General features: G+C 36.5%; 1 protein-coding gene across 1 annotated transcript in view; it reads left to right on the top strand.

The window, feature by feature from the left end:
• The window catches only part of LOC135136114 (receptor-type guanylate cyclase Gyc76C-like), a 115,955-nt gene that overhangs the window by 69,449 nt on the left and 20,076 nt on the right, over positions 1 to 26,430 (top strand). The gene's annotated exons all lie outside the window — the stretch shown is intronic.

The raw sequence follows: 26,430 nt of genomic DNA, 5'->3' as shown, positions 1-26,430 counted from the left end.
TTAATCCCAATTTTCTTGTAGACTGCGAATCAACAATCCCGTTGGCACGGATGTCAAGAAAGTCTGTGCTTGTATCCATGTGTACGTACACATAAAGTTATAAAACAAACAGGATAATTTATGGGGTGTAATTGAGCTGGTGTGACGTCGAGTACTTCCATACACTTGACATGTTATGGGCTAATTTTGACCATCGAACGATTAGCCGACATTTACTGCGCTGGGAATGGAGCGAAGGATCTTCGACCTTAATGGCGTTTTGGCCCAACGACATGGATTGATTTTTAATCGCGAAATTGGTCAGTTATCGCTGACCTGGTGACACTTTCGGCGATAATTTTTTTGACTTGAGGTGGCTGCAAATAGTCGAAAGAAAATTATTCAATGTTAAATTGACGCAAGTCAATTTCAAGATAAAAAATATCTGTGCACCACGACAAAACAACTGTAAAAATGACGTCGAACCACTAATAAAACAACAAATAAACACAAATTTGCGGCCAGATTCCCTGGAAAACAAAATCCACAAACGCATCAACAAGGCGGATTCATAAACCGCAAATACAGTCCACTTGTACTTGCAAATAGTCGCACTAAAAACTATTTAACTTTGACAGGTTCGTCTCCACCTTTATCAATGGATAAAAAACCGTTCGAACCGTATAAGTAATTCCGAGCACATTTATAATTTTCGTTCGTTAATCTGCATATAAATAGCTCTAAATGAGTTCAAGCAAAAAATCAAACAAAGCAGTGAGATAAAATTTAAATTATTGACCCTCACGGAAGTCACACTGGAATGCTCTGTATGTATGACGCCAGTTCGCTTTTTCGTTTTTTATTTATTATACATCTGTCACACGATCTTACTTATTTTCTCAAGTACTACAGCTCACCGATAACATTTCAACAGAATCCACTTTATGCAAATGCAAATTAATGGAGAGTATGTAAACACGTTGTTTTCACAATTTAAATTTACAAAAGAATTAGTGTATTTGATTTCGCAATTCTAAACTGCTTTTACAATTTCGCGTTACGAAAAACAAAACTATTGGTAACCTGAATAGGTTGTTTACACTTTTTCAGTCGTAAAAACGAGTGTATATGACTTCATTACGCAGTGATGGAAGTGTTGGGTTCCCTAATGGTAGTGTGTGGGTCTGCAACTACTCGGAATTTTTTTCAAAAAAATCAAACGTTGTTAAACGAGTTTGGCGTGAATTTTCGTTTACGACTGTTTTATTGTTAAATAAATAAAACAAAGTGTTAAATTATTATTAGTAAAAAGTTACCGGACTAATTAGTGATCTAAACCCAGTGATAAGGTTAGAACCGTTACATGGGAGATATTTTAAGACCATGATTAAAACTGACGACTCAGTTCTTGTTAAATTATGGAAATCGCAGTCATTAACATGCTGCTGAAAGAATAAATTTGTCTTTGACTTGCTTTTAATGAAAGGCGCTTCGATTTCGCTTGACAAATTGAAGCCGAAGTGCTCTTAGAGACAAAACCATTTGTTCGATTATCGCATTAGTTGAATACGAGAGTGCACGTTGCCATTTGGGTACCGCAAAACCAATAAAACGATTTTAAGCGTGTTTAAATATGATCGCTGAAAAATGTTGGCGCCCGTCCAAAATATATTATTTGGCAAAATTATGTACATAGCCCGGTTTATCCAGCCAATTTAAACAAACAGCATCTCTTATTTTAAACGTCAAGAAGTTTACTTTATACCCATTTCTGTAATTCAATTTATTTTGATTAATGAATTAAACTGTTTTTGATCATTATTTACAGTCAAAATATTTAGACTTGATGTGCAAGCGTGTAGCAAAACTCGTTTCAGTCAACAATCCGCGAGATGGAACTTCGATTTTTCGTCGTCTTCGTCCCACTATTTCCTCATAAACCTGCGCTGATTGAATGCTTACAGTGCCTCTAAAGGTAGCCCGTCCTTATTGGAACTGTAAACCCTCACAACCTAAATAATGTAATTGCGGCTGCATTCGTGAGAAAACTACAACCCCGGATAATGTTCGCCCGAAAAAAATTGCTTTTGCGGCTAATTGAACACCGTTAATAACAATAAATCAGCTTTTTTCGCGGCCCGAAAGACAGAGAAACAGGTTATGTCATATGCGAGTTATAAATAGAAATACTTGTAACGTTATTTATAGAACTGAAAAACGTGCAAAAATTTGAACCGGTTGCCGGGGTTGTGTGCCTTCGACATGCAAACCGATTGGACAAAAGCAGCGCTCGGCTGCAGCAAGAACAAGAATTAAATGTCTTCTATAAATAGAGCTCCTCCGCTTCTTCTGTATTTACAAAGGCAGCTTCCACCTGTTTGTTGATGCCGGGGCGAGGCGCAAATAAACAAAAACGCCCAGTGTGCGACTAGAACAAGTCGGGAAAATTGGCTCGAAAAGATTCGGGTTCGCAGTAGGCCACAACGCGCATTTTTAATTTGTAATAACTCATTTATTGTGCAAACCAGCGTGCGTCCGAAAAATGAAGCATCGTCAAAGTTGAGTCGTCTCATCAGTAAAACCGCTACAGTCACAGGATCATGTGACGATCGCAAATCTGCTATTTTTGTCCTTTGTTGGTTAGTTCTTCCTTCGATTATCGCTTAACCTCTGTCGCATGACGTATAATTCACAACTAATTCATTATTATTATTATTGAAAGAAAACGGACTCAAAGATTCGTATTTTGGCTACACCAACGAAATCCCGTTGTGTTGACCAGTATTAATAGTGTTAATACCCTGGCACAATATAAATGACAATTTCATGCTGTTGAGTGTAAGTACATTAATTTTCCTCGCTTAATCTCAAATTACATTTTAAGCTGACGTCATGCTTATTGGATTTAATTAATCATATGGGTAAGAGAATGATGTTCAAAGTTCATCAAAGATTACGTTCCCTAAATAGTGTCTCTTGGAAATTTGGCATTTTCGTGGTAACGTATCGACGTGTTTCCGATTAATCCATTTAATTTGAATCAACGTGCTTTCTGACGCTTCATGTATTAATTAGTCGATTCGGAGAAAAAAGTACACAAATTAAGAGGCTATCAAATAATTGAGTTAGATTTTCGTAATGAAGTTCTCGGTGGGGGTAAATAATCAATTTTGATACTTATTAATTACTATTAATTAATTAAATTCGGTTGTCGTAGAATTGCACTTACGACTGCGCCGCGTTACGCAATTTCTTTCCGGAAGAGTGAATTGCGCGGAGGACCGCAATTCATAATAACCCGTGATCGCAGTAATCCCCCGTCCCAAGAACTGCCAATTGCGTGAAATAATCGAATTCCATCCGGTCCCTGACGTATGCAATAGGATCAATCCCTATATTTGAATTGTACTCGTAACTATATCAATAAATTGCCTTTACAATGGCTACACAGTTTTTTTTCAAATTTAACGACACATAACTCCACAACGACGCAAGAACCCGTATTGCGGTTACTCTGTCCGTTTAGTATTGAATAACGAATATACCGAGTGTCGGATTAATTTTTCTGTACGTTATGTACGCGGGTTTCGGAGAGAAAAAAACGTAATTTTATAAAAGTAAACTTAATTTTCTTAGTAACGATGGTGGCTGAAGTCAACCTTTTATTTTTTTAGCATAATAACCAAAACAACCCTCTTTCATTTTTTTAGTAGCTCTTAAAATAAGATCGATTTTGGCAAATGACATACTCTCTAAAAAAAGAAAGGGTGGGTGGGCGGGGCTAGTACTTGCTCAGATAAGATTCATTTTGATAAATGATACATCCTCTAAGAAAAGAGAGGGTGGGTGGGCGGGGCTAGTACTTGCTTAGATAAGAATGATTTTGGCAAAAGAAATATTTTCTCAGAAAAGAGAGGGCGGGTGGGCGGGTTTAGTACTTTCTAAAATAAGACTGATTTTGACAAATGAAATATCCTCTAAGAAGAGAGGGGGCGGGTGGGCGGGGCTAGTATCTGCTTACATACGATCGATTTTGGCAAATGACATAGCTCTAAGAAAAGAGAGGGTGGGTGAGCGGGTTTTAGTACTTGCTAAGATAAGACTGATTTTGGCAAATGAAATTCCCTCTAAGAAAAGAGACGGCGGGTGGGCGGGGTTAGAGCCTGCTAAGATAAAACAAATTTAAAGAGACATAACTCCAAAAAGGCAAAAAAAAAAACGCATTACGGTTTAAAACATTCGATTCCCTGAAACTTTTTAGTTCTAGAAGAAAATTTTCAGGCCAGATACTCAATTCGCTTAGTATGGAATAACGAATATATAGGAAGGTGTACATTTTTGACTTAAAATAGCCTTTTTTCAAATTTAAAGGGACATAACGGCGAAAGGGCACAAAAGTTCGCATTGCGGTTGGAATAATTCGATTCCTTGAAGCTTTCTCGTTCTAGAAGAAAATTTCCAGACCAGATATCCAATCCATTTAGCATGGAGGAACGAATATATAGGAAGGTGTCACTTTTGACTTAAAACCGCCTTTTTTCAAATTTAACGAGACATAACTCCAAAACAACACAAGCACCAGTACCGGGGTTTAAAGCATTTGATTCCTTGAAGTTTTTTAGTTCTAGGAGAGAATTTTTAGACCAGATACTCAACCCATTTAGTATGGAGTACCGAATTTATAGGAAGGTGTCACTTTTGACTTAGAAAACAGCCTTTTTTCAAATTTACAGGGACATAACTCCAAAAAGGCTTAAAAGTTCGCATTGCGGTTTGAATTATTCGATTCCTTGAAGCTTTCTAGTTTTACTAGGAAATTTTCAGATCGAATACTCAATCAGTTTAGTATGAAGGGACGAATATATAGAAAAGTGTCGCTTTTGACTTAAAAAACGGCCTATTTTCAGATTTAAAGGGACCTTAAAAGCATAAAAGTCCGCACTGCAGTTTGAAGCATTCGATTCCTTGATGCTTTCTAGTTCTGGAAGAAAATTTTCAAACTAGATACCCAATCCTTTTAGCATGGAATAACAAATATACAGGAAGGTGTCATTTTTGACTTATATAACAGCCATTTTTTTTTTCATTATTATTAAAATTAATATGGAGTTTAAACACGTATCAGCCTCATCAATACAAATATATAACAGCCATTTTAAAATTTAAAAGGAATAACTCCACAAGGGCACAAGAACCAATATTGGAGTTTAAGGCATTCGATTCCTTGATGCTTTTTAGTTCTAAAAGAAAATTTTCAGACGAGATACTCAATTCGCTTAGTATGGAATAACGAATTTATAGGAAGGTGTCACTTTTGACTTAAAAAATTCTTTTTTTTTAATTTAAAAGGACATAACTCCAAAAGGGTACAAAATTCCACATTGCGATTTGAAGCATTCGATTCCTTGAAGCTTTCTAGTTCTAGAAGAAAATTTCCAGACCAGATATCCAATCGGTTTAGCATGGAGGAACGAATATGTAGGAAGGTGTCACTTTTGACTTAAAACAACCTTTTTTCAAATTTAACGGGACATAACTCCAAAACAACACAAGAACCAGTACTGGGGTTTCAAGCATTCGATTCCTTGAAGATTTTTAGTTCTAGAAGAAAATTTTCAGATCAGATACTCAACCCATTTAGTATGGAGTAACGAATTTATAGGAAGGTGTCACTTTTGACTTAAGAACATCATTGTCTTTCAAATTTAAAGGGTCATAACTCCAAAAGGATACAAAAGTCTGCATTTCGAAGCCTGAATGGTTGAAAATGTCAAACGTGCCAAATTCAGTCTTATCTTATCAAATACTAGGCCCGCCCACCCACCCTCTATTTTTTTAGAGGATCTGTCATCTGCCAAAATCAGTCTTATATTAGCAAGTAGTCGCCCCGCCCACCCACCTTGTTCTCATTCTAACGACTGATTTTATTTCCGTTCAGTATAAGGAAAAGATTGAAATCAATCACTGAAAAGACACAGGGTGGGTGGGCGAGGCTAATTACGTTCTACTGTCGAGTGGAAGTGGAAACTAATAATAGAATCTAGGATGTGAAAAAAGAAAAAAAAAACTATAATGGTAACTTTTTTTGTTATACCATTTGCTATAAAATGTATTTCTTATTTCGTGCTTCAGATTTGACCTGACCTAACGTGACTTGACCTGTCCTGATTTCTGTATTGTCTCAAATAAATACATTTTAAACATTTCTGTGGATGTATAAAAGCCACAAAGTACTTACATTCTTAAAATAATTTTATTTTGGGAAACAAAAATTAATGATAATTTTTCGTCGAAACTGTAAAAACTGCTATATTTCAATTAGCAGTTTTGGAAAACTGTAGGAATTTCCGAAAAAACGGACCCGAAAATGACTTCTGGATATCGAAATCTACAAGAAAATATCTTCAACCAATTTTCGGATATAGCTGAAAAATGGTCGAAAATATCAAAAGTGCCAAATTCAGTCTTATCTTATCAAATACTAGGCCCGCCCACCCACCCTCTATTTTTTTAGAGGATCTGTGATCTGCCAAAGTCAGTCTTATCTTAGCAAATATTAACCCCGCCCACCCGCCCTCGATTTTCTTGGAAGGTATCTCATTTGCCAAAATCAGTCTTATCTTAGTAAGTACTAGCCCCGCCCACCCACCTTCTTCTCATTGTAACGATTGATTTTATATCCGTTTAGTATAAGAAAAATGATGAAATCAATCACTAAAAAGACAGAGGGTGGGTGGGCGGGGCTAATTATGTTCCATTGTCGAGATGGAGTGGAAGCAAATAATAGAATCTAGGATGTGAAAAAAGAAAAAAAAAACTATAATGGTAACTTTTTTTGTTATACCATTTGCTATAAAATGTATTTCTTTTTTCGTGCTTCTGATTTGACCAGACCTAACGTGACTTGACCTGTCCTGATTTCTGTATTGTCTCAAATAAACAAATTTTAAACATTTCTGTGAATGTATAGAAACCACAAGGTACCTACATTCTTAAAATAATTGTATTTTGGGAAACAAAAATTAATGATAATTTTTCGTCGAAACTGTAAAAACTGCTATATTTCAATTAGCAATTTTGGAAAACTGTAATAATTTCCGAAAAAACCGACCCGAAAATGACTTCTGGATATCGAAATCTAGAAGAAAATATCTTCAACCAATTTTCGGATATAGCTGAAAAATGGTCGAAAATATCAAAAGTGCCAAATTCAGTCTTATCTTATCAAATACTAGGCCCGCCCACCCACCCTCTATTTTTTTAGAGGATCTGTCATCTGCCAAATTCAGTCTTACCTTATCAAAAACTAGGCCCCCCACCCACCCTCTATTTTTTTTTGAGGATCTGTCTTCTGCCAAAGTCACTCTTATCTCAGCAAATATTAGCCCCGCCCACCCGCCCTCGATTTTCTTGGAAGGTATATTATTTGCCAAATACAGTCATATCTTAGCAAGTTACATAGGCTCTAAAACAGGCTTTACGTATTTATAACCTCAAATTAACTCCAAAAGGGTACAAAATTCCGCATTGCGATTTGAAGCATTCGATTCCTTGAAGCTTTCTAATTGTAAAAGTAAATTTTCGGACCGGATACTTAATCGACTTAGTATGGAGGAACAAATATGTCACTTTTGACTTAAAAAATTATTATTTTTTTTTAATTTAAAAGGACATACCTCCAAAAGGGTACAAAATTCCGCATTGCGATTCGAAGCATTCGATTCCTTGAAGCTTTCTAATTGTAAAAGCAAATTTTCAGACCGGATACTTAATCGGCTTAGTATGGAGGAACAATATGTAGAAAGGTGTCACTTTTGACTTAAAACAGCCTTTTTTCAAATTTAACGGGACATAACTCCAAAACAACACAAGAACCAGTACTGGGGTTTCAAGCATTCGATTCCTTGAAAATTTTTAGTTCTAGAAGAAAATTTTCAGATCAAATACTCAACCCGTTTAGTATGGAGTAACGAATTTATAGGAAGGTGTCACTTTTGACTTAAAAAATTCTTTTTTTTAATTTAAATGGACATAACTCCAAAAGGATACAAAATTCCGCATTGCGATTTGAAGCATTCGATTCCTTGAAGCTTTCTAATTGTAAAAGCAAATTTTCAGATCGGATACTTAATCGGCTTAGTATGGAGGAACAAATATGTAGAAAAGTGTCACTTTTGACTTAAAACAGCCTTTTTTCAAATTTAACAGGACATAACTCCAAAACAACACAGGAACCAGTACTGGGGTTTGAAGCATTCGATTCCTTGGAGATTTTTACTTCTAGAAGAAAATTTTCAGGTCAGATACTCAATGCGTTTAGTATGGAATAACGAATATATAGGAAAGTGTCACTTTTGACTTAAAAACATCCTTTTGTTTCAAATTTAAAGGGTCATAACTCCAAAACGATACAAAAGTCTGCATTGCGAAGCCTGGATGGTCGAAAATGTCAAACGTGCCAAATTCAGTCTTATCTTATCAAATACTAGGCCCACCCACCCACCCTCGGTTTTTTTAGACGATCTGTCATCTGCCAAACTCAGTTTTATCTTAGCAAATATTAACCCCGCCCACCCGCCCTCGATTTTCTTGGAAGCTATATCATTTGGCAAAAACAGTCTTATCTTAGCAAGTACTCGCCCCGCCCACCCACCTTCTTCTCATTCTAACGACTGGTTTTATGTCCGTTCAGTATAAGAAAAAGAATGAAATCAATCACTGAAAAGACACAGGGTGGGTGGGCGGGCGGGGCTAATTATGTTCTACTGTCGAGTGGAAGTGGAAACTAATAATAGAATCTAGGATGTGAAAAAAGAAAAAAAAACTACAATGGTAACTTTTTTTGTTATACCATTTGCTATGAAATTTATTTCTTATTTCGTGCATCTGACTAGAGCTGACCTAACGTGACTTGACCTGTCCCGATTTCTGTATTGTCTCAAATAAACAAATTTTAAACATTTCTGTGAATGTATAAAAACCACAAAGTACGTACATTCTTAAAATAATTGTATTTTGTGAAACAAAAATTAATGATAATTTTTCGTCGAAACTGTAAAAACTGCTATATTTCAATTAGCAATTTTGCAAAACTGTAGGAATTTTCGAAAAAACGGACCGGAAAATGACTTCTGGATATCGAAATCTACAAGAAAATGTCTTTCGGATATAGCTGAAAAATGGTCGAAAATATCAAATACTAGGCCCGCCCGCCCACCCTCTATTTTTTTAGAGGATCTGTCATCTGCCAAATTCAGTCTTATCTTATCAAAAACTAGGCCCGCCCACCCACCCTCTATTTTTTTAGAGGATCTGTCATCTGCCAAAGTCAGTCTTATCTCAGCAAATATTAGCCCCGCCCACCCGCCCTCGATTTTCTTGGAAGGTATATCATTTGCCAAAAACAGTCATATCTTAGCAAATGACATAGGCTCTAAAACAGGCTTTACGTATTTATAACCTCAAATTTGCCATGTTTGTCATTTTGACGTAGACTGGAACGTGGATGATGACGTATGTCAAAATTTATATGACGTATGGCAAAATTTATTTTTTAAAAGTGTTGCGGTTGGATACATTCGATTCCTTAAAGGGACATAACGGAGACTTATAAAGCAAATTTAAAGACACAAGAATTTTTGTCCAAAAATGTACATGTGGACTGTTAATAAAAAAATTTAAATGACGTCATCAATTTTTTCCAGGAATAGTTAAACAAATTTTGTTGCTTATTACCATGACACGATATCTCAAAAATAATTTTACAACAGGTAGAAGGAAGCAATGAAAAAAGAAGACAACAGCAAACACCACACAAACAAAATAAACGCAGATGATTTCCTAATGATACGCTGCCAATTTTTTTCGCATTTTTTTAACGAGCGGGTAATTCGCCGCTGATCGCTTTTATGATTGAATGGTAAATCTCCATCCGGTTAATTAAATTACTGACGTACATTTAAATTGCAAATGACAATTATTAAATTTGGATGGGCGACTAGTAAAAGGCGGATCGAGTTCAATAAAACGACCATCGATACATTGAATTATCTAACTCGTGATAAATTCGAACGTAATGTACCAGTTAGCAATTAGATTACGTTTCCTCTGGCACCTCGTCGCAACTTTGCAATGATGCGAAGATAATTATTAGCGTCGCAATTGCCGTCATTACTGAGAAATAAAAATCCGCATGAAACTTTTTGTTCCTGAAGAAAAAGCGTCGGGATGATTTTGTTTTTGGATCGCGGCTCGACATTGAAAACTTGCATGTTTTGACAGAATATGAGCTCGGGTCAGCCTCCGGTCGTGGGTTGGGTTGGCAAGCTCAAATAAAAACGTCTTTCATCCGGGAGGGATAATGGAATCAAGTGGGTAAGGCATGCCCAAACAATTGAATTTATCAATAAAGACACAATTCGTCTAATTAGAATGGCATTTCGTTCAAACAAAGCTTTGCGATGGGTTTGCGTTACCAATTAACAATAATTAGTTCAATTGATGAAAATGTCGCAACTGTTTGACACGCAAATAATGGGGAGTGTGCGAAGTTGTGGAAAAGTATCTCCATGTTTACCTTGACTTGCAATTATTATCTTATCAGTTTCACATGGAATACATAAAACTAATTCTAAATTTAAACCAGAATGTGCGGAGCGATTACGAAATGGCAGATTAGCTGCTGCACGGTTATACGCCAAAGCGGGTTATGGGCTGACCGGAGAGTTATTCCGTTTTCAGAATAAACAGAATTGGGATAATGGGCGTTTTATGCCGAAGAAGGCTGAATTGGACGGGACGCAAAATAGTGATATTGGGGTGGTGGGCACACTGACCGGGCCTGTGAAAACTCCAGACATCTAGCGCTATATTCAGTATTGTGAAGACCCGACGATCCTGGACATTCAGCCGCCCTTGTGTCCCATTAAAAAGCTTTCAATTCATTGCGTTCTACACGCAAAAGCTGCACTATATTGACATGAAATATTAAAAATTATTATGAAAATACCTTTTTAAATTGATTAATAAAACATTACCTAGCAAAATTTGTCACACAATCGTTACCAAATCGAGCATCTGTTACCTTATTCGCTTTTTCTGATTCTTTAATATCTATTAAATATTTTCCTGGAGCGTTTTCTTTTAAACTTCTTGGAATAAAATTAGCAATGTATCTTCCTGTGACATCAGTTGTTTCATCAACTGAAAACCAGATGGGATCGTCACCGACGTCTTGAATAAATTGCAATGTAGATTCGTAATTGGTTCCAACATTTTTCTTCCCGATGTCGATGAACTTGGAATATTGATCTCTTCAAAAATGTTTGAAATATCGGCAGGTCTAATTTATATTTGGGAATGTTCGGTGCACGAAAACGATTATTTGAAAAATTCTTGAGACAATTTTTACCAGATCAGAAATTAATTCCTGGAGTAATTCTTGGAGAAATTTTTTTCTCCATGTCAGTATTTAAATAAGGCTCCAACTGGGACTGTTTTTAAAATAACATGAAAATGAACAAATGAAGCAAACTATACATAGGGTGAGTCACTAAGCGCGCGCTCCACGATATCGCATTACTAAAACTACTAGGAGCCCTAGTGCTATTTTCGAATGAATTTGAAGAATCTTGGGAGCCTTTTCTGTTTTATTTTTGAAAAAATTTAAATAATCTCAAAGCCTCTTGTTTTTTTTTTTTAATGTAGAAGAATCTCGGGGTCCCTTCTCTTTTTTTAATGTGAAAAAATATCCTCCCTTTTTTTAAATTAAAAGAATCTCAAGAATTCCTTGTCTTTTTTTCAGGATGGTGAAAGCTCAGGGGCTTCTTGTTTGTGTTTTTTCTATAAAAAATGTGAAAGAACTCCGGGGTCCCTCGTTCTTTTCATATAAAAGAATCTCAGGGACCCCTTCTGTCTTTTTTTTTATATGAAAGAATCTCAAGGATCCCTTGTGTCTTTTTTTTCAAGAAGGTGAAAGAATCTCATGGGTCTCTTTTTTGTGTCTTTTCTATAAAAAAATTTGAAAGAATCTCGGGGGTCCCCTGTTTTTTAATTGTAAAAAAATCTCAAGGACTCCTTGTGTCTTTTTTCTACGAATGTGATAGAATCTCAGGGGTCCCTTGTCTTTTTTTTTTCCAAGAAGGCGAAAGGATTTCAGGGACTTCTTGTGTGTTTTCTTTAAAGAATGTGAAAGAATCTCGGGGGGTCCATTTTTTTAAGCGTGAAAAAATATCAGGGGTCTTTTGTGTACTTTTTATTATATAAAAGAATCTCAAGACCCCTTCTGTCTTTTTTTATACGAAAGAATCTCAAGGATCCCTTGTGTCTTTTTTTTTTCAGGAAGGTGAAAGAATCTCAGGGGTCTCTTTTTTGTGTCCTTTCTATAAAAAAATGTGAAAGAATCTCGGGGGTCCCCTGTTTTTTAATTGTAAAAAAATCTCAAGGACCCCTTGTATCTTGTTTCTACGAATGTGAAAGAATCTCAGGGGTCCCTTGTGTTTTTCTTTTCAAGAAAGGGGACGAATCTTAGGGATCCAATCTGAAGGAATCTCGGGGATCCCTCGTTTTTTCATATAAAAGAATCTCAAGGGTCCCTTGTGTCTTTTTTTTCCAAGAAGGTGAAAGGATTTCAGGGACCTCTTGTGTGTTTTCTTTAAAGAATGTGAAAGAATCTCGTGGAGTCTTTTTTTTAAACGTGAAAAAATATCAGGGGTCTTTTGTATCCTTTTTATTATATAAAAGAATCTCAGGGACCCCTTCTGTCTTTTTTTTATACGAAAGAATCTCAAGGATCCCTTGTGTCTTTTTTTTCAGGAAGGTGAAAGTATCTCGGGGGTCTCTTTTTTGTGTCTTTTCTATAAAAAAATGTGAAAGAATCTCGGGGGTCCCCTGTTTTTTAATTGTAAAAAAAACTCAAGGACCCCTTGTGTCTTGTTTCTACGAATGTGAGAGAATCTCAGGGGTCCCTTGTGTTTTTCTTTTCAAGAAAGGGGACGAATCTCAGGGATCAAATCTGAATGAATCTCGGGGATCCCTCGTTTTTTCATATAAAAGAATCTCAAGGGCCCCTTGTCTCGTTTTTTTTCCAAGAAGGTGAAAGGACTTCAGGTACCTCTTGTGTGGTTTCTTTAAAAAATGTGAAAGAATCTCGGGGGTCCCTTTTTTTAAACGTGAAAAAATATCAGGGGTCTTTTGTGTCCTTTTTATTATATAAAAGAATCTCAGGGACCCCTTCTGTCTTTTTTTTATATGAAAAAATCTCAAGGATCCCTTGTGTCTTTTTTGTTCAGGAAGGTGAAAGAATCTCAGGGGTCTCTTTTTTGTGTCTTTTCTATAAAAAAATGTGAAAGAATCTCGGGGGTCCCCTGTTTTTTTAATTGTAAAAAAAATCTCAAGGATCTCTTGTGTCTTTTTTCTACGAATGTGAAAGAATCTCAGGGGTCCCTTGTGATTTTCTTTTCAAGAAAGGGGACGATCTCAGGGATCAAATCTGAAAGAATCTCGGGGAACCCTCGTTTTTTCATATAAAAGAATCTCAAGGGCCCCTTGTCTCTTTTCTTTCCAAGAAGGTGAAAGGACTTCAGGGACCTCTTGTGTGGTTTCTTTAAAGAATGAGAAAGAATCTCCGGGGTCGCTTTTTTTAAACGTGAAAAAATATCAGGGGTCTTTTGTGTCCTTTTTATTATATAAAAGAATCTCAGGGACCCCTTCTGTTTTTTTTTTATATGAAAGAATCTCAAGGATCCCTTGTGTCTTTTTTTTTTCAGGAAGGAGAAAGCATCTCAGGGGTCTCTTGTTTGTGTCTTTTCTATAAAAAAATGTGAAAGAATCCGGGGTCCCCTGTTTTTTAATTGTAAAAAAATCTCAAGGACCCCTTGTTGTGTCTTTTTTCTACGAACGTGAAAGAATCTCAGGGGTTCCTTGTGTTTTTCTTTTCAAGAAAGGGGACGAATCTCAGGGATCAAATCTGAAGGAATCTCGGGGATCCCTCGTTTTTTCATATAAAAGAATCTCAAGGATCTCTTGTGTCTTTTTTTCCAAGAAGGTGAAGTGGTTTCAGGGACCTCTTGTGTGTTTTCTTTAAAGAATGTGAAAGAATCTCGGGGAGTCCCTTTTTTTAAACGTGAAAAAATATCAGGGGTCTTTTGTGTCCTTTCTATTATATAAAAGAATCTCAGGGACCCCTTCTGTCTTTTTTTTATATGAAAGAATCTCAAGGATCCCTTGTGTCTTTTTTTTCAGGAAGGTGAAAGAATCTCAGGGGTCTCTTTTTTGTGTCCTTTCTATAAAAAAATGTGAAAGAATCTCGGGGGTCCCCTGTTTTTTAATTGTAAAAAAATCTCAAGGACCCCTTGTGTCTTGTTTCTACGAATGTGAAAGAATGTCAGGGGTTCCTTGTGTTTTTCTTTTCAAGAAAGGGGACGAATCTTAGGAATCAAATCTGAAAGAATCTCGGGGATCCCTCGTTTTTTCATATAAAAGAATCTCAAGGGTCCCTTGTGTCTTTTTTTTCCAAGAAGGGGAAAGGATTTCAGGGACCTCTTGTGTGTTTTCTTTAAAGAATGTGAAAGAATCTCGGGGAGTCCCTTTTTTTAAACGTGAAAAAATATCAGGGGTCGTTTGTGTCCTTTCTATTATATAAAACAATCTCAGGGACCCCTTCTGTCTTTTTTTTATATGAAAAAATCTCAAGGATCCCTTGTGTCTTTTTTGTACAGGAAGGTGAAAGAATCTCAGGGGTCTCTTTTTTGTGTCTTTTCTATAAAAAAATGTGAAAGAATCTCGGGGGTCCCCTGTTTTTTTAATTGTAAAAAAAATCTCAACGATCTCTTGTGTCTTTTTTCTACGAATGTGAAAGAATCTCAGGGGTCCCTTGTGATTTTCTTTTCAAGAAAGGGGACGATCTCAGGGATCAAATCTGAAAGAATCTCGGGGAACCCTCGTTTTTTCATATAAAAGAATCTCAAGGGCCCCTTGTCTCTTTTCTTTCCAAAAAGGTGAAAGGACTTCAGGGACCTCTTGTGTGGTTTCTTTAAAGAATGAGAAAGAAGCTCGGGGGTCGCTTTTTTTAAACGTGAAAAAATATCAGGGGTCTTTTGTGTCCTTTTTATTATATAAAAGAATCTCAGGGACCCCTTCTGTTTTTTTTTTTTATATGAAAGAATCTCAAGGATCCCTTGTGTCTTTTTTTTCAGGAAGGAGAAAGCATCTCCGGGGTCTCTTGTTTGTGTCTTTTCTATAAAAAAATGTGAAAGAATCCGGGGTCCCCTGTTTTTTAATTGTAAAAAAATCTCAAGGACCCCTTGTGTCTTGTTTCTACGAATGTGAAAGAATCTCAGGGGTTCCTTGTGTTTTTCTTTTCAAGAAAGGGGACGAATCTTAGAGATCAAATCTGAAAGAATCTCGGGGATCCCTGGTTTTTTCATATAAAAGAATCTCAAGGGTCCCTTGTGTCTTTTTTTTCCAAGAAGGTGAAAGAATCTCAGGGACCTCTTGAGTGTTTTCTATAAAGAATGTGAAAGAATCTCGGGGAGTCCCTTTTTTTAAACGTGAAAAAATATCAGGGGTCTTTTGTGTCCTTTTTATTATATAAAAGAATCTCAGGGACCCCTTCTGTCTTTTTTTTTAGACGAAAGAATCTCAAGGATCCCTTGTGTCTTTTTTTTTCAGGAAGGTGAAAGAATCTCAGGGGTCTCTTTTTGTGTCTTTTCTATAAAAAAATGTGAAAGAATCTCGGGGTCCCCTGTTTTTTAATTGTAAAAAAATCTCAAGGACCCCTTGTGTCTTGTTTCTACGAATGTGAAAGAATCTCAGGGGTCCCTTGTGTTTTTCTTTTCAAGAAAGGGGACGAATCTCAGGGATCAAATCTGAAAGAATCTCGGGATCCCTCGTTTTTTCATATAAAAGAATCTCAAGGGTCCCTTGTGTCTTTTTTTCCAAGAAGGTGAAAGAATCTTAGGGACCTCTTGAGTGTTTTCTATAAAGAATGTGAAAGAATCTCGGGGAGTCCCTTTTTTTAAACGTGAAAAAATATCAGGAGTCTTTTGTGTCCTTTTTATTATATAAAAGAATCTCAGGGACCGCTTCTGTCTTTTTTTGTAAATGAAAGAATCTCAAGGATCCCGTGTGTCTTTTTATTGAGGAAGGTGAAAGAATCTCAGGGGTCTCTTTTTTGTGTCTTTTCTATAAAAAAATGTGGAAGAATCTCGGGGGTTCCCTGTTTTTTAATTGTAAAAAAATCTCAAGGACCCCTTGTATCTTGTTTCTACGAATGTGAAAGAATCTCAGGGGTCCTTTGTGTTTTTCTTTTCAAGAAAGGGAACGAATCTTAGGGATCAAATCTGAAGGAATCTCGGGGATCCCTCGTTTTTTCATATAAAAGAATCTCAAGGGTCCCTTGTGTCTTTTTTTTTCCAAGAAGGTGAAAGAATCTCAGGGACCTCTTGAGTGTTTTCTATAAAGAATGTGAAAGAATCTCGGGGAGTCCCTTTTTTTAAACGTGAAAAAATATCAGGGGTCTTTTGTGTCCTTTTTATTATATAAAAGAATCTCAGGGACCCCTTCTGTCTTTTTTTTTAGACGAAAGAATGTCAAGGATCCCTTGTGTCTTTTTTTTTCAGGAAGGTGAAAGAATCTCAGGGGTCTCTTTTTGTGTCTTTTCTATAAAAAAATGTGAAAGAATCTCGGGGTCCCCTGTTTTTTAATTGTAAAAAAATCTCAAGGACCCCTTGTGTCTTGTTTCTACGAATGTGAAAGAATCTCAGGGGTCCCTTGTGTTTTTCTTTTCAAGAAAGGGGACGAATCTCAGGGATCAAATCTGAAAGAATCTCGGGATCCCTCGTTTTTTCATATAAAAGAATCTCAAGGGTCCCTTGTGTCTTTTTTTTCCAAGAAGGTGAAAGGACTTCAGGGACCTCTTGTGTGGTTTCTTTAAAGAATGTGAAAGAATCTCGGGGGTCCCTTTTTTTAAACGTGAAAAAATATCAGGGGTCTTTTGTGTCCTTTTTATTATATAAAAGAATCTCAGGGACCCCTTCTGTCTTTTTTTTATATGAAAGAATCTCAAGGATCCCTTGTGTCTTTTTTTTTTCAGGAAGGTGAAAGAATCTCGAGGGTCCCCTGTTTTTTAATTGTAAAAAAATCTCAAGGACCCCTTGTGTCTTGTTTCTACGAATGTGAAAGAATGTCAGGGGTCCCTTGTGTTTTTCTTTTCAAGAAAGGCGACGAATCTAGGGATCAAATCTGAAAGAATCTCAGGGATCTCTCGTTTTTCATATAAAAGAATCTCAAGGCTCCCTTGTGTCTTTTTTTTCCAAGAAGGTGAAAAGACTTCAGGGACCTCTTGTGTGTTTTCTTTAAAGAATGTGAAAGAATCTCGGGTAGTCCCTTTTTTTAAACGTGAAAAAATATCAGGGGTCTTTTGGGTCCTTTTTATTATATAAAAGAATCTCAGGGACCCCTTCTGTCTTTTTTTTTATGTGAAAGAATCTCAAGGATCCCTTGTGTCTTTTTTTTCAGGAAGGTGAAGGAATCTCGGAGGTCCCCTGTTTTTTAATTGTAAAAAAATCTCAAGGACCCTTTGTGTCTTGTTTCTACTAATGTGAAAGAATCTCAGGGATCCCTTGTGTTTTTCTTTTCAAGAAAGGGGACGAATCTCAGGGATCAATTTTGAAAGAATCTCGGGGATCCCTCGTTTTTTCATATAAAAGAATCTTAAGGGTCCCTTATGTCTTTTTTTTCCAAGAAGGTGAAAGGATTTCAGGGACATCTTGTGTGTTTTCTTTAAAGAATGTGAAAGAATCTCGGGGGTCCTTTTTTTTAAACGTGAAAAAATATCAGGGGTCTCTTGTGTCCTTTTTATTTTATAAAAGAATCTCAGGGACCCCTTCTGTTTTTTTTATATGAAAGAATCTCAAGGATCCCGTTGTTTTTTTTTTTTTTTTCAAGAAGGTGAAAGAATTTCAAGTGCCGTTTGTGTCTTTTCTATAAAAAATGTGAAAATATCTCGGGGGTCTCTTGTGCCCTTTTTAAAGAATGTGAAAGAATCTGTGTCCCTTGTATCTTTTTTTTATGTGAAAGTATCTCAAGGACGCCTTGTGTTTTTTTGTTAAATGTGAAAAAACCTCCAAGACCCCTTGTGGTATGTTTTTAAATGTGAAAGAATCTCGGGGACACCTAACGTCTTTTTTTAATGTGAATGAAAATCCAGGCTCTCCAGTCTTTAATTTTAAGAGTGTGAAAAATTCTCGGAGCACCCACTATTTTGATTTTCAAAAAATTTTAAAGAATCTTTGGGTCCCCCAGTATTTAGTTTTTGAAAGAATTTGAAGGAACCTTAGAAACGCGTGTCCTATTTTTGAAAAAAAATAGTAGCATGTCAAGAGCTCTTTGTATCTTTTTTTCTAATAATGTAAAAATGTCTTGGGAACTAATAAAACACCTAAAAATCTTTGCACAAAATCCAGAAGCTTCGATTTTGTATACTGCTGAATTATTAAAATTTCTGTACACTCCGATTAAAATGATCATTTTCAAAAATGAGACGCCAGATAAAAACACCCAAAACAACAACTAAAAAAACTGCATTTGTACTGTCCAGCCCTTCGCACTCACGTCACAACAATTTAATTAGCCACAAAATAACATTCTTAGAAGCACATTTTCCACCGTCCCGCCTATAATTAAGCACCTCTCCGACACCTCGACATATTTTCTGCAACATCCGCCTCAACCTCGCCTGAATTTTTTCAAGCAATTTTAAAATACTACAATATAAACCGTTATTATACTACCACATTCCAAGGCACATAACTTCCAGGAACTGTGGCAGTACTAAAACGTCGATAATTTTTTACTCGCCACAGTTTGCGCGATAACTACGAATACCCGAAACTCGCTCCAACGCTAAAAACGTGCCACCGCAGACAATAGCGATGGGCGCTCGTACGACCATTTGTCGCACACATGCAGCAATCTTATCTAAGCACACATTTAAATTTTTAATAAATATTCATAGGTGTGCCATTGGTATGACAACCGTGAAATAACGAACTCGCTATTTATAGCGACACACTGACCATGAACCACAGCATTGCTGGGTAGAAGAAGATTTGCACAAATAAGTACCACCGAGTCGAATATGGGTAAGCGAATTACGAAATCGCGTGGCAGGTAGTTACCTCATGGCGTAACTACGCGATCCATTTTCGATGGGGCGACTAAAGGCGCGACTACACGATTCCGCAGGACTTTCATCTTGTTGAAAATTTAAAGCATCCCAGGAGCTTTAATGAATTGATTTTTTTAATCATTCAGGGGCAAAATGCAAAGGGATTGGGGTGTTTTTTTTTTGAGGGGGCGGTGGGAACTGTTACTTTGGAAACGCGGGATTTCATGGTAATTAAAATATTATCTGGGGAAAGAGACAAAGGCCACGCTGTTTCATTACTCACGCCCAAACGAAAATCAACACATGAAAATAATGTCAATATTTGTTGGTCTAGCTACAGGAAAGGGATTAATTAAACACGGCAGCCCGTAAATAAATGGTTTTTCCTCTCTGTCTTTATATTTGTTTGAGTAAATAATGTCATAAATTTCGGCGTGGGGTACGTTCATTACTAAATATACATTTTATAATAATATTCCACAGTGAGACAGCAATCAGGCTCCATGTAATAAGAAGCCATTAAGTGAAATTTATATTAAAGGTTACGTGAGGGCGGAATAGCCTTTGGCAAGAAGGTCTAAAACAGTGGATTTTCGAGCAAACGGGAGCGCAAACATATTGTAAATATTGTTTGGCGAGTGGGAGAATCGAACGAAAAATGTTAAAGTTCACGTCAGAGATAATGAATTAGGGAAAACATTGCGTTTTCGGTTCTTCATCAACTGCGGTAACTTTTAAATTATAAAGTGGGTTGAAACACAAAAACTGAGGTATTTTTCTAATCAATACGAGATCGGCCGTTGCCTCTAGGAAATAATTAAATTATGTCTTGGCACGTTCTCGAGTGTAAAAATAGTCGATTTTGAAATTAATGAAAACGCGGTTTGGGCGTTCAGGGTCGGGTTTGACGAGCGTGATCGATAGTACTTTTTCGTAACTAGCGAACCGATTACTTTGAAACTGTATGCAATTTTACGGGAAGTGTGGAAAATATGTAAGTGGCCGCGTGGGAGTTGGAATAAATAGCCGCCAGTTCTTAGTAGTGTGTAACACAGGATACGGCAGCCAAAATGTGGTATCCTTAAGACGTAAACAGGATGAGAAAAGCGTTAAGTTTCCATCAGAGACGATTTAAAACTTGGCACAATTAATTCAAACGTCAAGGACTTGACAATTATTTGTCAAACCGATCAAGAATTTAAACAAATCTGAAATGTTGAGGACTTCACAGCAGATTTACGATGTCGCACGCGACGTAATAAAATGAAAAAATTGAATCCTTGGGGAGATGGCAAGTGTTAGTAGAATCCGGTTTACCGTCAAATTTTTGGAATGAAGTTATACATACGGCAAGGTACAGAGAAATGGGTGTATTTGGTTCAAGGATGTAGACACGAAATAATAAACTTGGTAAAAAAATTTGAACCTCGCCGCAAAGAATGCATTTGAAGGTTTGATTTGAACAAACGTGTGTCAAAAATTCGAATTCCCAAAACCGACGGACGTCTCTCTGGGTACAGTGGTTTGAAATACGTTCTAGATTTAAGTAAGTATTTGTTAATAGCTAAGCTAAGTTCAATGACTGGTAATCGTGAAATTTTGAAATATTAGTTTGACGAGTGTCAATTTTTTTTTCTAATTTTGATGTAAACTTCTTTAACTTGGACTATTTCGTTGCTATGCAAAAATTAACAAAGCCTCGATTTTGGTTGCAACATTATCCAATTTTCAAAAATAATTAAGAAGTTTCAACGTGGCGACAGCTTTAACAAGATTAATTAAGCCAACCTGCAATTTTCGTCTGTTTATTTTGCTGATTTTAATCTGCCTCTGATTGCTATCCTCGGCAGCTTTCACTTTCTTTTCGCATCGCTTTTCGTACGTTTTTGGCACAGTGGAATAAATAACCTTTGAGGATACGCAACGAAAGCACCGAAAAAATTCCAATAAAACATAAAATTCATGCAAAACAACGAAATTAATTAAAATCAACAATAATTATACAGCTTACATCTTCGGCTATTAAAATCATATTCTTTGGAAATTTTTTGCTCATAAAGCCAACCTTCGGTAATTTAATTACCAATACTTGTTTTAAATTCTTCGTAACAAGAGTTCATTGTAGACCTAAAAGAAAAACTCGTTGCTGAGGAGTTAATGTTTTCTTATTTTAAAGTTAGTTTAGCCCGAGGGACTAGGTTTTGTAACCTCCAAATCCACCCTCTTTGGACTCAGAAATTTTTAATTCTCGATAAAAAATCACCTCCAAACTTTTTGACTATAGTGGACTTAAAATTAGAGAACACGAGCCACCCGCTCTTTACAAATTTGAAATAATTCTTGGGGACTTTTGTATTTTTTTTTTAAGAATGTGAAAAAAATCTGGGGAACCCCTTGAGTCTTTTTGTTAAATGTGAAAGATCTCCCGGACCCTATTTGTCTTTATTTTTAACACTGTGAAAGAATCTTGGGGACCCTTGTGTCTTTATTTTTAAGAATATAAATGAATCTCAGAGCCTTGTGTCTTTATTTTTAAGGAAGTAAAAAAATCTCCAGGACTCCTTGTACCTTTTTTTAAATGTGAAAGAATCTCCGGAACCCCTTGTGTCTTTTTGTGAAATGTGAAAGAATCTCCAGGCTCCCTTGTGTCTTTTTTTAAAATATGAAAGAATCTCAGGCATATCTTGTATCTTTTTTAAGAATGTGCAAAAATCCGTTCTGTCTTTATTTTTTAGGAAGTGAATAATTTCCAGGGCTCCTTGTGTATTTTTATGAAATGTGAAAGAATTTCCAGGACCCCTCGGGATCTTTTTGTGAAATGTGAAACAAACTCCGGGACTCCTTGTGTCTTTTTTTAAATGTCAAAGAATATCCAGGATCCCTTGTCTTTGTTTTTAAGACTGTGGAAGAAACTTAGGGACTCCTTGTGTCTCTATTTTTTAGAATGTGAAAGAATTTCAGTGACCCATTGTGTCTTTATTTTTAAGAAAGTGAAAATATCTCCAGGATTTGTTGTGTCTTTTTTTAAATGTGAAAAAACCTCCGGGACCCCTTGTGTATTTATTTTTAAAACTGTGCCAGAATCTCGGGGACCCCTTGTGTGTTTTTTTTTAATTTGAAAAAATCTTCAGGACCCCTTGTGTCTTCATTTTTAAGGAAGTGAAAAAATCTCCAGGATTCCTTGTGCCTTTTTTTAAATGTGAAAAAATCTCCGGAACCCCTTGTGTCTTTTTGTGAAATGTGAAAGAATCTCCGGGATCCCTTGTATCTTTTTTGAAATGTGAAAGAATCTCCAGGCTCCCTTGTGTCTCTATATTTAAGAATGTGAAAGAATTTCACAGATTCCTTGTGTCTTTTTTTAAAATGTGAAAGAATCTCAGGCATACCTTGTGTCTTTTTTAAGAATGTGCAAAAATCCTTTGTGTCTTTATTTTTTAGGAAGTGAATAATTTCCAGGGCTCCTTGTGTATTTTTGTGAAATGTGAAAGAATTTCCAGGACCCCTCGGGATCTTTTTGTGAAATGTGAAACAAACTCCGGGACTCCTTGTGTCTTTTTTTAAATGTGAAAGAATATCCAGGAACCCTTGTCTTTGTTTTTAAGACTGTGGAAGAATCTTAGGGACTCCTTGTGTCTCTATTTTTTAGAATGTGAAAGAATTTCAGAGACCCATTGTGTCTTTATTTTTAAGAAAGTGAAAAAATTTCCAGGATTTGTTGTGTCTTTTTGTAAATGTGAAAAACCTCCGGGACCCCTTGTGTATTTATTTTTAAAATGTGAAAAAATCTCCAGGACCCCTTGTGTCTTCATTTTTAAGGAAGTGAAAAAATCTCCAGGATGCCTTGTGCTTTTTTTTTAAATGTGAAAGAACCTCCGGAACCCCTTGTGCCTTGTTCTGAAATGTGAAAGAATCTCCGGGACCTCTTGTATCTTTTTTGAAATGTGAAAGAATCTCCAGGCTCCCTTTCGTCTCTATATTTAAGAATGTGAAAGAATTTCAGAGATCCCTTGTGTCTTTTTTTAAAATGTGAAAGAATCTCAGGCACCTCTTGTACCTTTTTTAAAATGTGCAAAAATCCTTTCTGTCTTTATTTTTTAGAAAGTGAATAATTTCCAGGATCCCTCGGGATCTTTTTGTGAAATGTGAAACAATATCCGGGACTCCTTGTGCCTTTTTTAAAATGTGAAAGAATATCCGGGATCCTTTGTGTCTTTGTTTTTAAGACTGTGGAAGAATCTTAGGGACTCCTTGTGTCTCTATTTTTTAGAATGTGAAAGAATTTCAGAGACCCATTGTCTTTATTTTTAAGAAAGTGAAAAAATCTCCAGGATTTGTTGTGTCTTTTTTTAAATGAGAAAAAACTTCCGGGAACCCTTGTGTATTTATTTTTAAAACTGTGCCAGAATCTCGGGGACCCTTGTGTGTTTTTTTTAAAATGTGAAAAAATCTCCAGGACCCGTTGTGACTTCATTTTTAAGGAAGTGAAAAAATCTCCAGGATTCCTTGTGCCTTTTTTTAAATGTGAAAAAATCTCCGGAACCCCTTATGTCTTTTTGTGAAATGTGAAACAATCTCCGGGACCCCTTGTATCTTTTTTGAAATGTGAAAGAATCTCCAGGCTCCCTTGTGTCTCTATATTTAAGAATGTGAAAAAATTTCGGAGATCCCTTGTGTCTTTTTTTAAAATGTGAAAGAATCTCAGGCACACTTTGTGTCTTTTTTAAGAATGTGCAAAAATCCTTTGTGTCTTTATTTTTTAGGAAGTCAATAATTTCCAGGGCTCCTTGTGTATTTTTGTGAAATGTGAAAGAATTTCCAGGACCCCTCGGGATCTTTTTGTTAAATGTGAAACAATATCCGGGACTCCTTGTGCCTTTTTTTAAATGTGAAAGAATCTCCAGGCTCCCTTGTGTCTCTATATTTAAGAATGCGAAAGAATTTCAGAGATCCCTTGTGTCTTTTTTTAAAATGTGAAAGAATCTCAGGGACCACTTGTGTCTATTTTAAGCATGTGCAAAAATCTTAGAGACCCATTGTGTCTTTATCTTTCAGGAAGTGAATAAGTTCCAGAGCTTCTTGTGTATTTTGTGAAATGTGAAAGAATTTCCAGGACCCCTCGGGGTCTTTTTGTGAAATGTGAAAGAATCTCCAGGATCCCTTGTGTCTTTGTTTTTTAGAATGTGAAATAATTTCAGAGATCCCTTGTGTCCTTATTTTTAAAGAAATGACAAAATCTCCAGGATTTATTGTCTTTTTGTGAAATGTGAAAAAATCTCCGGACCCCCCGGGGTCTTTTTTTAAATGTGTCATGTCTTTGTTTTTAAGACTGAAAAAATCTGGGGGACCTCTTGTATCTTTTTTTAAATGTTTAAGAATCTCAGGGACCCTTTGTGCCCTTGTTTTAAGACTGTAAAAAAATGGTGGGGGGGACTTGTGTGTGTGTGTGTGTGTGTGTGTGTTTTTTTTTTTTTCAAAAAAGTGAAACAGCCCTTTCTATATTTTTTGTGAAAAAATCTCAAGAGCCCTTTCTGTCCTTTCTAAGAAAGTGTCGTTATCGCCACCTCCAAACCTTATCACTGCATTCGTCCTACACTTAGTGAGCACGAGCCATCCGCCCAAGGATACCTTTACGACTTTGACCTTTCAAGTTTACCTGTTAAAAATATTAGAAGGCTAACGCACTTTATCGCTTCCTAGTCGAAACGTAAAACCCGAACTTCCATTATTCGTATTTTTAACGGAAGTTCCCCGTGCCAACGCCGCCGTCGCAAATTATTTTTAATGCGAATTTCTCAGATTTAGCACGTCTCTTCTGGCCAGAGTCGGCTTCTCCATCCCGGTCGAATTTAGGCCTAGTTTGAAGTCGACCGCTCTGTGTAATTGGTATCAGAGGCTTGGCCCGCAGTAATGAGTCGGCCTTCACGATTTTAATGTTTAAGACGATTTATTTTTAGAACAGTTTACAGTGTTTGTTTTGCCAGTGTGTACGCCTTTTAGCGTGTCCGGCGAACGCTGCGGTTTGCCAGTCACTTCGGGTGCTTCCATAAATCAATGCATGCCTTTATTTAGCAGGATTTCACATAGAACCAGTTGTGGGATTGATAACATCGCGGAGATGTCGGGATGACGTTATTGCGTCCGTCGTAAGTGATTATTTGTTTTCTACATGTTAATTTTAGATCGTTGTGTAAACTGCTTTATCTTTTTTTGGGGGCTATAATTAACATAAAACACGATCTACCTATCTCGCTCCCACGCGAGAACGTACACCATTTAAGGCTGTTTCTATTTTTAGTTTGTAAAGTAGTTAGCAACTCGCGCCAAGATGGCTTCCGGAAACCTTCACGGCAACACTCAAAACTAACCCTTAAAACTAAGTAACACAATTGTGTTTAATTTTAGCTCATTGTGTAAACCGCTTTATCTATTTTTTGTGGCTATAATTAGTCGAATTCAAATGGAGTTCCATCCTCCTTGACGAGCATAATTAAAGTTTAATTATTATTTTTGAGCGCCGTCTAGCACCACAGCATTAAACGCAGCCGCCACCCGCATGATTACCAACTCGAGTCCGTAAAACGAATCCTTAATTGATAATCGTCGACATTATTAATAACAAATCATAACAGGAGGGACACTTGTTAAACTTTAACGTGACGTACCTTTTGTGAATTTAATTAAGAACTTGTACAAATATTGAACGTTTTAATTTCTTTTTTGGTATTAACACGTTCGGTAAATGTTTATGAGTCGCCAGTTGCACAACTCGACGAAACAAAAATATCTTTGTTTTAATTAACAACAATTATTACGGAAAACAAAACCGGTCGACAGGTCCGTACTTGAACTTTTTATCGGCTAGATTCGTCGGGCTATTTTTAATTTTGGCGACCCACGTACGTTAATTGTTGGAGCGTACCTGCATCACCTTGATCTTGGCAACGAAACGCTGTACCGAGAGGGCAAAAAATCGGTACTGATGCGAATTTAGTGCATAAATAATCATACGACGAACGTTGCACATCGTGCGTCTTTCAACGTCGTGGCATTTACGAAGGCCAACCTTGTTTTTGTTAAGTGTTTTTAGCTGACAATTGGTCGCAAGTTTTACAATATAGTTTGTTAATAAAGTTTACTCATACCAATTTCCGTTAGGAATTAGTAAAACCGCAAATAAAAATTGTTGTGAAAGTATGGCAAGTTTGATAAAATTGTGATGTGACTGACATCTGGTAGTAGTGTTGCAAGTGCAATGACGTCAGATGGTGTCTATGGCGCCTTCT

This window comes from Zophobas morio, unplaced genomic scaffold, assembly GCF_036711695.1.
Source record: "Zophobas morio isolate AGI-343-1 ecotype UQ-CSIRO unplaced genomic scaffold, CSIRO_AGI_Zmor_V1 ptg000026l, whole genome shotgun sequence".
Lineage (NCBI taxonomy): Eukaryota > Metazoa > Arthropoda > Insecta > Coleoptera > Tenebrionidae > Zophobas > Zophobas morio.
This window is presented reverse-complemented; position numbering and strand designations above follow the sequence as displayed.